Here is a 14,413-nt window from a genome sequence, read left to right on the forward strand (position 1 = left end):
CATCTAGTGGAAGGCGTATGAAGTGCATACAGATCCATAAATAAAAGACAATTGAATAGGCAATGCCTTTCACAGAGACCCATTTCAGAATTTTCACTTCCTGTTTGGAAGTTTGCCTGCCAAATGAGTTCTGTTTTACTCACAGATATAATTCAAACAGTTTTAGAAACTTCAGAGTATTTTCTATCCAATAGTAATAATAATATGCATATCATATGATCTAGGACAGAGTACGAGGCCATTTAAATTGGGCACGATTTTATCCAGAAGTGAAAATGGCGCCCCCTATTTCCAAGAGGTTAACAATACATTTGTGGAGTGGTTGAAAAACTAGTTTTAATGACTCCAACCTAAGTGTATGTAAGCTTCCGACTTCAACTGTATATAATATACTGTATGTACACATATTAAATATTACTGCCTACAGACTAAGCTTTGTACTTTTACTGTACCATGTATCAAGGCACAAGGCGAGATCCAGATGCAGACACAGGAGGCAGATGGTTGGTGTCTTACAATGTTAACTAATCCAAAAACGGGTAGGCAAGAGAATGGTCGTGTACAGGCAAAAGGCCAAAACCAGTTCAGAGTCCAATAGGTACCGAAGGACAGGCAAATTCAAGGTCAGGGCAGGCAGGATAATCAGGCAGGCGGGAAAGTAGTCCAGAGTCAGGCAGTGGTCAAAACCGGGAAGACTAGCAAAAGAGAATAGAAAATGAGTACGGGGAAAAACACGCTGGGTGACTTGACTAAACATAGAAGACGAACTGGCACAGAGAGACAGGAAACACAGAGATAAATACACTGGGGAAAATACGCAACACCTGGAGAGGGTGGAGACACTCACAGGGACAGGTGAAACAGATCAGGGCGTGACACCATGAGGAGTGGGACGAATTCCGACCTACAAAGACTGTGCCTTTTGTGATCATGTCATATCACAGAATGTCAGTTTAAATAATACCTGGAATGAGTTTCAGGACCTCCAAGGCCGGCTCTTGAAGTCCAAAGACGTGCTTTTGAACTGCATGTTCATATATACAACAGGCACTGAAAGTTCCCTTCCACAATGTTCTTTATCGTAGTTCTTTATCATGGTTGCCACCTTGTTGTGGACTGAAATGATACCTAGAACCAAGAGACAGAACAAACAACTGAGTGGAATACAATTTTGTTGGGCTACAAAGTTGTAAGCAGCCTTACATCCTGTCAACTGCAAAGCATTAACTATGATCAGTACAGCAGCAACATGAAATCTAATGAATACAGGACTTACGTCTTACGTGATCCTTTGGTTTTACTGAGAAAACTATCCCATTGTTGGAATACAGGATGCATCCTTCCCAGTTCTGCATAGTTCAGGAATCTTGTCAATGACATCCTTAAGTCTCTAGAAATGTAGACACAACCACGTTGTCAAGTATTTAATAAGAATTTCAAGTGTACAGATCTTTCTGATACTGTTGTATTATTTCATTCTATATTTTCTTGTTTCTCGTTTCCTGGATCGAGAAACACTCGCTAGTTTCTCTGTCTATACATCTGGTACCAGAACCAAAATCAAGTAGCTGACATGGTTCTGGGTGCTGAGATTAGTGGCAACATGATCCTAATTTCAACAGTGGAATATAGATTTGAACAATTATATGAAAAGATTATTGTTCACATTATTTCTTCAGGTTTCTGTGTACTCATCTCCTTCAGTTAGGGCCCCATCTTTTTACGTTTCAGTGGAGGACCTGTGCTATACTTATTCAGTACTGTTTTAACAGTCTCAAGATGCTCTCTGATTTCGTCTGTCAAGTATGGCAGTGATGTCTGTTGGGAAACAATTAATTGAAGTTAAGTAGTGTTCTTAGCATTGAATGTAATTGTCAATGACAAGTTAACAGTCAACTTAACTTGATATGATCTACCAGATCTTGTGTGAGCTTGGTGGAAAGGCATTGTATTGTAACCTTGTTTTGCTCAAGAAGTGGACTGTAATTGAGATGCACAGACGTGTGTATAAACGAGCCATAAACCAATGTGAGAATAAGTTTCAAAGTTATTTCCAAAAACACCTGGGGGCCCATTTTAAATCCCCTGTAGGTCTAAGCCTTAGATCACAATATCTACTCAGCTAACATATGGCATTGTTTTAAGATAGTCATAAAATTTATAATTTTGCCATTTGATTAAGATCTTTTAGGGCTTTTAAGTAAGGTTGTGAGTAAGCTTTTCACGGTAAGGTGTATTCGGCGCATTTTATAAATTTTATTTGAAATATATACAAAATATTTGATCAAACATTGAATTGGCCTTTACTGTTTTAGCCCATTAGAAACACATTGAATAACACATTTGTACATGGCAACACAGAGTCCCAAAATAAATCATATGGAATAAGGTTTTGAAGTGTGTGTCTTAAATCTGAGAGATTTAAGAAGACACCCCTGAAGCTTGTATCATGGAGCAGAACAACTGACACCGCTGTGTTCGTGAGAGTCTCCCCTTTCGATATTGGTGACATATTAGTTTGTAGCTCCAACAGTTCGGTCTGGACAGTTGGTTTTTTGAAAAGACCTCTTTGAAATGAGGATGTCTGTGACAGAGTTCAGACGACTGCCATAAAGCTTGTGTATATCTTACAGCAAAACAGCTCACACTGTCATATTCTTCAGTCTAATCTTTCAATGGTGGTGACTTCAGTTTGTAGCTCAAATGCTTTGGGATTTACAGACGATTTCGTGGTGATTTTCTTGTCCGGATCCTTATCTGTAGAAAAAGACCGCTTTCACAAGCCCAATGTTACGCAATAGCTGCAAACTTTATATCAGCAGAAAGAGGGGGTTGAACTGCAGCCACTACAAGCAATGGTAAGTCTCTAACCTAAACACACAGGGAGCTAACTATTCAATATTCAAAATCAGGACCCCCCAAAAACCTGTTCTAGTTGCATCTACCAAATTTTTGGTTTGGTAAGAAGAACCAGGCTTATCACTTTTGTTTGACCATGGAATTTAAAGATAACTACTTGTAAATGTTCAATTATCAAAACTAATGACAGACGATAAAGGCAAGTTAGCAGATCTCAAATGTCTGGTAGTTCTGCAATTCTAGAAGACTTTTGAGACCAGCTGGTATTTTTTATTTAAAGATGTCCTTTCCAGCTTAATTCATAACGAATTGCCTTTGAATTATATCACACATATCTCGGTTTTCCTACATTTTATATTTATTTGTCTGCAGATATAAGCGCTGGTATGAAAAGTGGGGAGATAAAGCAAAGCAGTGCGACACAAACAACAACACAGAGTTACACATGGAATAAACAAGTGTACAGTCAATAACACAATAGAAACGAAAGAAAGTCTATATACAGTGTGTGCAAATGGCGTGAGGTGGTAAGGCAATAAATAGGCCACAGTAGTGGAGTAAATTACAATTTAGCAATTAACACTGGAGTGATAGATGAGCAGATGATGATGTGCAAGTAGAAATACTGGTGTGCAAAAGAGCAGAAAAGTTAATAAAAACAGTATGGGGATGAGGTAGGTAGATTGGGTGGGCTATTTACAGATGGGCTATGTACAGCTGCAGCGATCGGTAAGCTGCTCAGATAGCTGATGTTTAAAGTTAAAGAGGGAAATATAAGTCTCCAGCTTCAGCGATTTTTGCAATTCGTTCCAGTCATTGGCAGCAGAGAACTGGAAGGAAAGGCGGCCAAAGAGGTGTTGGCTTTGGGGATGACCAGTGAGATATACCTGCTGGAGCACGTGCTACGGGTGGGTGTTGTTATCGTGACCAGTGAGCTGAGATAATGCAGAGCTTTACCTAGCAAAGACTTATAGATGACTTGGAGCAAGTGGGTTGGTGACGAATATGTAGCGAGGGCCAGCCGACTAGAGCATACAGGTCGCAGTGGTGGGTGGCATAAGGGGCTTTGGTGACAAAACGGATGGCACTGTGATAGACTGCATCCAGTTTGCTGAGTAGAGTATTGGAAGCTATTTTGTAAATGATATCGCCGAAGTCGAGGATCGGTAGGATAGTCAGTTTGACTGACACACAGTATGACTGACACACAGTAACAATTAAACTGCCCAGACAATCAGTGACTTTTATAGCTGACTGATATGTTAAGGGCAGTGAAAGCAGCTGATTCAATGGCCTATTGGGATCAACATTGACCACCTGGTATGAAGTGGTGCTACAAAAATTGTCTAAAGTGGTGGTGGTTTTTTAAGAATTCCATTTCCAGTCAAGTGGCGTCCGCCAAAGAGATCTTCTGGATGATATCACTCTGGCCAGGGCATTTTACGATGATATAGCCTTTGTTCAGGTGAACAACTTGGCCATTAACACTTTTTAAGATGTCTGGCTCTGCTCCTTTGCCAACCAAGTCTGGCTTGATCAGAATTTATTGTAAACACAGTACAAACTGTATATCCATATTTAAAAAAAGAAATTTCATGAGAGAAAAGGGTGAGGAGTTCAAATAAACAATTGTGATAATATCCAGAGTCCTTGCACCTTTGGGATCCACTGAATGTGCCGTTCTCAATGCTTCAGTTGTTGCTATGTCAACATTGCATGGCACTACTACCAGGTTAATGGTCTCTTGTTTTTTAATAATATTCAAAATAAGACGTCTGATCTAAATCGACATGAAAGACCAAAATTGGTAAGAGTATTATCTGTTGAAACAGACTGCTAACATCTGTCAGTGATACATATGTAACAGTTTAACTTTAGTCCGTCCCCTCGCCCCGACCCGGGCGCGAACCAGGGATCCTCTGCACACATCAACAACAGTCACCCACGAAGCATCGTTACCCATCGCTCCACAAAAGCCGCGGCCCTTGCAGAGCAAGGGGAACCACTACTTCAAGGTCTCAGAGCAAGTGACGTCACCGATTGAAAGGCTATTAGCGCGCACCACCGCTAACTAGCTAGCCATTTCACATCCGTTACACATAGTCAATCTGAGACAAGGAGAAAATAACCATTCAGTTACTATAGGGCAAGACATGAGTTAGGCTTGACGCATTGATGGACCAAATACTAACCGTTAGACTACTTTAATCTCTTCACTGTCCAAATAAATGTGGAGAGCACTGTATATGATTCAGTGAAGTTAACAAGGTTCAAAATGCACATTAATAATAGTTACATCGTCTATATACAGTATCTACGTCCTCCTAACCCCATTAATTTTGTGACACTAACCTGGTCACCAATATCCTCTAGTTGGTCTTTGAAAGGTACAGTGGTAATCCCAGGTAGATCAATAAGTGTGACGTCACATACATCAGGAGACGTGATCTCCAGCGTGATCAGGTCATCACAGATCCCAACACCATCTCCGGCTAGAGTATTCTGAGCTTTAAAAACAGGTAATTGGGTAACATTATTCACCCCTGTAATCGTACCTTTGTGAATTTGACTATCTATTGAAAACTATAAGCCAACATAAAATGACACTGTCAGTATGTATCTACTGTATATTTTGGGGAATATAAAGTGACATTTAATGCTTTACATTCAGTTGAAACTTGCATACCTGTTCTGACATGAATCTCAACCAATGAGGGGTCCTCAAAAGTCTCCAATATCCCTTGATAACAGATCTTTACCTTCCATTTGCCTCCAAAACTCTTCCTTAGTTTCAATTCCAACAGACACCTGGTGACAATACCTAAGAGGAAATAGATTTGTTTTAAATAAAAATTGCACCCAATTGGTATTTGTTATGCAATATAAGAAATGAAGCCTATAAATTGTAAGAGAACATTTACTGATCTAATGATGCAGTAGCAGATGCATGACACCATGTTTCTTCACACAGCACTGACTTGAGGAAGACCCCGTTGGGTAGAAACATATTTCTCCATGCGTCTGCTACTCTCTACTCAAGATAGTTTTCATCTGATCCATCTCACCACTTCCTCTGCATAGTGCCACCTCAGATTTTTTAAATGTTTATTTTTTATTAAACCTTTATTTAACTAGGCAAGTCAGTTAAGAACAAATTCTTATTTACAATGATGGCCTACCCCTTACATTGCTGGGGCAATTGTGCACCACCTTATGGGACTCCCAATGACGGCCGGTTGTGATACAGCCTGGAATCAAACCAGGGTCACTAGTGACGCCTTTAGCACTGAGATGCAGTGCCTTAGACCGCTGCGCCACTCGGGACCCCAAGATAATGCATCCAGCACTGGTCTCATACCACAGCAATGGCTGGCAATGTCAGGTCCTTCTCGATTCCAGTCGATCTCTGAAAATCAATGAGTTCGATGAATGGTCGCACTTGTCTATCCAAACGGCTGTAGAATACCCCACTTTTCATACCAGCGCTTATATCTGCAGACAAATAACTATACCAAGCAAATGTAGGAAAACTGAGATATGTGTGATACAATTCAAAGGCAATTCGTTATGAATTAAGCTGGAAAGGACATCTTTAATTTGAAAATGGGAAACAAACCTGGATCAATTGTTTGGATTTCAACTTACCTTTCCTCATCCTCAGAACCTGCATCTGGTCTGTACATTGCTCGATGAAACACAAATGCACCAAGAATACATGTAAGACTAGATGTCATTTGTTCTTGAGTTATAACTTACATTTTTCATAAAAATAAAGTAGACTTACTCAGTATTGCTCAGTTGTGTTTGTCAGAGTATAAAGAGCACACTGCAGAGACCTGTCAATATACCTTTGTACTGCAACAATGTGCAAAAAGGTTACTACCCCAGAATGGACACAGTCTGTAGCATCAAAACAATGTCCACGTACTGTAAAGGACTGGCATTATATGATCATCTGCTGATTTCAAAGAAATATAAACGGGGTGCTCCAGTTTATAATAAAGGATAAGGGTCAATCTATGCACTCATCTAAGGCCTGACTACTATTCAAGAGTAAAAAGGGTAGCAAGCATTCAAACTGAGAATAGACAGCGTAAAATTATTTTGGGAGTACCATTAAGGTTGAATCAAATCAAACTTTATTTGTCACATGCGCCGAATACAACAAGTGTAGACCTTAGCCCCTTAACTTCTCTAGGGTAGGGGGCAGGATTCGGAATTTTGGATGAAAAGCATGCCCAAATTAAACTGCCTGCTTCTCGGGCCCAGAAGATATGATATGCATATAACTATATATATAGTTTCCAAAACTGTTAAAATAGTGTCTGTGAGTATAACAGAACTGATTTGGCAGGCGAAAACATGAGAAAAATCCATTCAGGAAGTAGGATTTATTTTGGTTTTGTAGTTTTCTATTCAATGCCATTACAGCATCCATTGACTTAGGACTCAAATTGCAGTTCCTATGCCTTCCACTAGATGTCAGTCTTTAGAAATTGTTTCAGGCTTTTATTCTGAAAAATGAGGGAGTAAGAGCAGTCTGAATGAGTGGACTCTACCGTGTCACAGAGCTTTTTCATGCGCGCGACCGAGAGAGTGCCGTTCATGTTTACCTTTTATATTGACGACGTTATTGTCCGGTTGAAATATTATCGATTATTTAGGCTAAAAACAACCTGAGGATTGAATATAAACATCGTTTGACATGTTTCTATGAACTTTACGGACACAATTTGGATTTTTTTTTCTGCCTGTTGTGACTGCGTTTGAGCCTGTGGATTACTGAAGAAAACGCACGAACAAAACTGAGGTTTTTGCATATAAAAAGAGACTTTATCGAACAAAAGGAACATTTATTGAGTAAATGAATGTCTTCTGAGTGCAACCATATGAAGATCATCAAAGGTAAGGGATTAATCTTATCTCTATTTCTGACTTGTGTAACTCTTCTACTTGGTTGGTTACTGTTTGTAATGATTTGTCTGCTGGGCTATGTTCTCAAATAATCGTAAGGTATGCTTTCGCCGTAAAGCATTTTTTAAAACACCGTGGTTGGATTCACAAGAAGATAATCTTTAAACCTATGTAAAATATGTTTTGTTTTCTGAATTTTTATAATGACTATTTCTGTATTTGAATTTGGCGCCCTGCAGTTTCACTGGCTGTTGAAGAGGTGGGACGCTAACGTCTCACATACCCTAGAGAGGTTTTAAGGATCGAACCCTTTCTTTCAATTTTCACCTAAAATGACATTCCCAAATCTTGCAGCCTTTAGATCAGGCATTGAAGCAAGGATATGCATATTCTTGATACCATTTGAAAGGAAACACTGAAGTTTGTGGAAATGTGAAAAAATTTAGGAGAATTTAACATATTAGATCTGGTAGAAGAAAATACAAAGAAAAAAAGAATAGTTAAAAAAAGAAATTGTACCATCATCTTTGAAATGCAAGAGAAAGGCCCTAGTGTATTATTCCAGCCCAGGCGAAATTTAGATTTTGTGCACTAGATGGCAGCAGTGTATCTGCAAAGTTTTAGACTGATCCAATGACCATTGCATTTCTGATAAAAATGTTTTTTAAAATTCAAAAATATAAAAAACTGAAAAGTGATGCGTGCATATGTATGTATTCACCCCCTTTGCTATGAAGCCCCTAAATAAGATCTGGTGCAACCAACTACCTTCAGAAGTCACATAAGTAGTTAAATAAAGTCCACCTGTGTACAATCTAAGTGTCACATAATCTCAGTATATATACACCTGTTCTGAAAGGCCCCAGAATCTGCAACACACTAAGCAAGCCGCACCATGAAGACCAAGGAGCTCTCCAAACAGGTCAGGGGCAAAGTTGTGGAGATGTACAGATCAGGGTTGACTTATAAAAAAATATCAGAAACTTTGAACATCCCACGGAGCACCATTACATCCATTATAAAAAAATTGAAAGAATATGGCACCACAACAAACCTGCCAAGAGAGGGCAGCCCACCAAAACTCACGGACCAGGCAAGGAGGGCATTAATCAGAGAGGCAACAAAGAGACCAGAGATAACCATGAAGGAGCTGCAAAGCTCCACAGCTGAGATTGGAGTATCTGTCTATAGGACCACTTTAATAAGGCTAGGTGTCCCGCTAGCGGGACAACTTCCAGTGAAACTGGAGGGCACTCGATTCAAATAAATCATAAAAAAATATGGATATTAAACATTTAGGTACATACAAGTGTCATATCAGTTAAAATATTAAATTCTTGTTAATCTAACTGCACTGTCAGATTTACAGTAGGCTTTACAGCAAAAGCATGCCATGCGATTGTTTGAGGACGGCGCCCACATCAAAATATTTTTCCACCGGCACAGGTTTCATAAATTCACAAATAGAGGTGAAATATTCACTTACTTTTTGAAAATCTTCCTCTGATTTGTCATCCAAAGGATTCCAGCTACAAAATGTAGTGTCGTTTTATTAGATAAAATCCTTCTTTATATCCCAAAAAGTCTGTTTAGTTGGCGCAATCGATTTGAGTAATCCACTCGTTCAATATGCAGAGAAAGGAATCCAAAAAGCTACCGCTAAACTTTGTTAAAACAAGTCAAGTTTCTATTTAATCCTCAGATACCCTAAAATGTAATTAAACTATATTATTTAATATGGAAAGAAGTATGTTCAATAGGAAAACGATATTAGCAGGTGTCCTCTTCGTCGTGCACGCAAACATGAATTTCCAAGTCTGTGTCCCTGTAGTAAAACTCATTATTTTTCCTCGTTTTGGAAGAAACAAGCCTGAAACCTTGAACAAAGACTACTGACACCCAGTGGAAGCCATAGGAATTGCATACTGGGAGATAGATTAAATTATTTCCCTATACGTTCCATTGGAAGAGCATGGGCTCTCAAAATGAATAAAAATCTGATTGTTTTTTCTTTGGATTTTCTCCTACCATATCTATTGTGTTATAGTCTCCTACATTATTTTAACATTTCTACAAACTTAGCCTGAAGAAGACAGAGCTGGGCTTTACGGAAGAGTGGCCAGAAAAAAAGCAATTGCTTAATTACCGTGAAATGCTTACTTACAAACTCTTAACCAACAGTGCAGTTCAAGAAGGGTTAAGAAAATATTTACCAAATAAACTAAAGTAAAATATAATAAAAAGTGACACAATAAAATAACAATAGAGGCTATATGCATAGATAATAAACAGCGAGTAGCAGCAGTGTATAAAACAAATGGGGGGGGGACTCAATGTAAATAGTCCGGTGACCATTTGATTAATTGTTCAGCAGTCTTATGACTTGCGGTTAGAAGCTGTTAAGGAGCCTTGTGGTCCTAGACTTGGCGCTCCGGTACCGCTTGCCGTGCGGTAGCAGAGAAAACAGTCTATGACTTGGGTGACTGGAGTCTCTGATAATTTTATGGGCTTTCCTCTGACACCGCCTATTATATTGGTCCTGGATGGCAGGAAGCTTGGCCTCAGTGATGTACTGGGCCGTACGCACTACCCTCTGTAGCATCTTACGGTCAGATGCCTAGCAGTTGCCATACCAGGTGGTGATGCAACCGGTCAGGATGCTCTCAATGGTGCAGCTGTAAAACTTTTTGAGGATCTGGGGATCCATGCCAAATCTTTTCAGTCTCTTGAGGGGGAAAAGGTTTTGTTGTGCCCTCTTCATGACTGTCTTGGTGTGTTTGGACCATGATTGTTCGTTGGTGATGTGGACACCAAGGAACTTGAAACTCTCGACCTGCTCCACTTCAGCCCGTCGATGTTAATGGGGGCCTGTTTGGCCCGCCTTATCCTGTAGTCCACGATCAGCTCCTTTGTCTTGCTCACATTGAGGGAGAGGTTGTTGTCCTGGCACCACTGTTGTCGGTGATCAGGCCTACCACTGTTGTGTCGTCAGCAAACTTAATGATGGTGTTGGAGTCGTGTTTGGCCACGCAGTCGTGGGTGAACAGGGAGTACAGGAGAGGACTAAGTACACACCCCTGAGGGGCCCCAGTGTTGAGGATTAGTGTGGCAGATGTGTTGTTGCCTACCCTTACCACCTTGGGGCGGCCCGTCAGGAAGTCCAGGATCCAGTTGCAGAGGGAGGTGTTTATTCCCAGGGTCCTTAGCTTAGTAATGAGCCTCGTGGGCACTATGGTGTTGAACGCTGAGCTGTAGTCAATGAATAGCATTCTCAGATAGGTGTTCCTTTTGTCCAGGTGGGAAAGGGCAGTGTGGAGTGCGACTGAGATTGCATCATCTGCGTAGCTGTTGTGGAGGTATGCGAATTGGTTTGGGTCTAGGGTATCCGGGAGGATGCTGTTGATGTGAGCCATGACCAGCCTTTCAAAGCACTTCACGGCTACTGACGTGAGTGATACGTGGCGGTAATCATTTAGGCAGGTTACCTTCGCTTCCTTCAGACAAGGCAGTATTTTAAGAGAGCCCCTACTTACTTACATTCAAAGGTAAATTAACATTAATTTGGCATTTAGCTATCAGCTGATCATTGATGATTGATGTAAATTCGCTAGTTAGCTAGCTCAATTTATTTGACTGATTGTGATTTACCTCTGTCTTTCTGCCACGCTCAGCTGTGTGTATCAGCCAACAATACTGAATATTGATGATAATGTAGGCTAAATCAAGTGTTAATCAAATGTCATGCTGCTGTGGCAGTACTGTTGAAATTTCAACTAGGAAGCTAGCTACACACACTTGACCAGTGACCGCATCTCTTAAGGCATGCATGTGGATACCTAGCGCGCAATCGCCGTACAGGGCAGACTGGGGAAAAGGCTCCAAAGGATCCATAGAGGGAAGATGAACCGGCGCAACCAACAGTACGTGGTGGGGGGTTGCAAACTTGACTAAGACTTGCTGGCAGTGGGTTCCGAACAACATTGGCAAAAAACATACACCAAAAAATTATTTTTGTGGAAATTATACCACCAGACTGGAATGGCAAAGGGACATGAGCTCCGCAAAGGTAGAGCCCTATCTGTGCACGTGCCTGAGTGACATACAACAGACTGTCTGAGGGAGCTACAGCCATAAAGCCCTTAAAATATTATGTGATTTCCATAGTGGAAGGCGAACAAATTCCATATTTTTCTTATTAATAATGTTCCCTATCATCCATGTGGTATTTTCTTCTTATTTTTTTATGTTTCAGGAATCATGGCCCTTTGATTTTAAACACTCTTGACTGGGATTGATTTATAAAGGCTTGGCACAATGCTATGGTCCAAACAGTGGGATTCCTTCTCTATCACGTGTTGTGTTGAGGGCTATTATGTTTTAGCATCGAATTACAAAATCAAACGTAAAAATTGTATTTTTCTTATTAATAACGTTCCTTGTTGTCCTTGTCGAGAAGACGGAACAACCCACAGAGTAAAAAATATTTGCTCTGATCCACTGCGGGGACAAAGTCACCAGATGCTTGCTGAGTGTGGATTCAGTTGATGCCTGTCGTGCTCCAGCTCTATTTCTGCCCCATGCAGCCTCCTTCATTCTCTCTTCTCCCTCTGCGCTGGGTCTCTGGACCTCTTTTAATCACCACCCTGACAGCAGATTGCAAATGACATTAGTTATCAATCTATCAACCCATCACTGCTCTGCTCCCCTACCCCCATTCCGAGAGGAACCACCAACCCATGCGCTCAGCATCGGCAAAGTTAATCACAAACGCCACAAAGAGAGAGAAGGGGAGGAGGGAGAAATGAGACAGAAAATCTGAAAAAACATTTAGCATTTTAAATAGCTGCACCACTCCGAGTCAGCTGAGCCCCATTAATTAAAGGACACGGCCCGTCGCAGCTGAACTGAAATCTCCCTCCTATTCACTGTAAGACAGTGTCAGGGAGAATTATATTTTTCTCCCTCACAGTAAACCACGTAATCTGGGCTACAGTATCATAATTGGATGAGGATGATTTATGCTAGGCAGAGGGAGAGCAATGATAGGGAAACCCTCTGCGCTCACTCACTCAGTGAGGTGCAGTAAGTGTAACAGGTCTGGCCAGTTATTCACTCACACCCATCTCCATCCTCATCCCCCGCCCAGAGTTAGGATTTATATTTGATTTACATTTTCATCTCACAGGATGAATTATCGATGACTTATTCTGGCATGATTGCGTAATTGAGGAGAGTTTAATATGCACACCATTTATCTAGTGGAGCTGAACTTGTAATAGGATAATCATGTGCTCGAAGGCTGATACCACAGCCAACAGAATACACAATATCCTGCTCTAAAGTGTGAGGTGTGCTAGCCTCAAGCCTATCCTATATGTCCAGTGGTAAGAATTTCCATTCAGAAGTGTTAAGAAGAACAGCACCAGTATGTGTGTGCGACCTGTAGTACTCTGGCTGTTGCATGCTGGGATTCTGCTCCTGGCAATCTACTCCCAAACGTTCCCCAGCTACCTGCCCTCCATCCTCCCCCCAGCAACTTCTCCCCAGAGACGCCTTATTGTTTGAACAAAAATGTCCACGGTGTCTGTCTGACTGTTCAGTTGAAATGGAGGTTTGGCTTGTACTGAGCGTAAGCAACTGAGAGAGAGCAAGATTTTTAACATTCACAAATTGATTTTAACAGATCAACTGCTACATCAGCATTGTACCAATGGCCTCATCCCTCCAGCTTTCTCGTACAAATTGTGACAGCACCTGTTTTTGTAGACAGCAGGGCGTAGTATTATTAATTTACACAGCTTTCTATGTTGCACCTTGTATAGAAGGAATCACAGGACTAGGCGGAAGAATTATCATATCACAAATCTTGTAGCCCACAGCTGAAGTCGGAAGTTGACATACACTTAGGTTGGAGTATAAACTCGTTTTTCAACCACTCCACACATTTCTTGTTAACAAACTATAGTTTTGACAAGTCGATTAGGACATCTACTTTGTGCATGAAACAAGTCATTTTTCTAACAATTGTTTAGACAGATTATTTCACTTAACTCACTGTATCACAATTCCAGTGGGTCATAAGTTTACATACACTAAGTTGACTGTGCCTTTAAACAGCTTGGAAAATTCCAGAAAATGATGTCATAGCTTTAGGAGCTTCTGATAGGCTAACTGACATCATTTGAGTCAATTGGAGGTGTACCTGTGGATGTATTTCAAGGCCTACCTTCAAACTCAGTGCCTCTTTGCTTGAAATCATAACCATCATACTGCTCAGGAAGGAGACACGTTCTGTCTCCTAGAGATGAATGTACTTTGCTGCGAAAAGTGCAAATCAATCCCAGAACAACAGCAAAGGACCTTGTGAAAATGCTGGAGGAAACAGGTACAAAAGTATCTACATTCACAGTTAAACAAGTCCTTTATCAACAAAACCTGAAAGGCTGCTCAGCAAGGAAGAAGCCACTGCTCCAAAACCGCCAGAAAAAAGCCAGACTACGGTTTGCAACTGCAAATGGGGACAAAGATCGTACTTTTTGGAGAAATGTCCTCTGGTCTGATGAAACAAAAATAGAACTGTTTGGCCATAATGACCATCGTTATGTTTGGAGGAAAAAGGGGGAGGCTTGCAAGCCGAAGA

At 40.7% G+C, this 14,413-nt stretch overlaps 1 pseudogene; it reads right to left on the reverse strand.

Annotated features, from left to right (window-relative positions):
- Positions 1-953: 953 nt before the first annotated feature.
- Positions 954-6,542, reverse strand: LOC139548134 (interferon-induced GTP-binding protein Mx2-like; annotated as a pseudogene).
- Between the last annotated feature and the right edge of the window lie 7,871 nt (positions 6,543-14,413).

The sequence above is a fragment of the Salvelinus alpinus genome, chromosome 21, assembly GCF_045679555.1.
Source record: "Salvelinus alpinus chromosome 21, SLU_Salpinus.1, whole genome shotgun sequence".
NCBI lineage: Eukaryota > Metazoa > Chordata > Actinopteri > Salmoniformes > Salmonidae > Salvelinus > Salvelinus alpinus.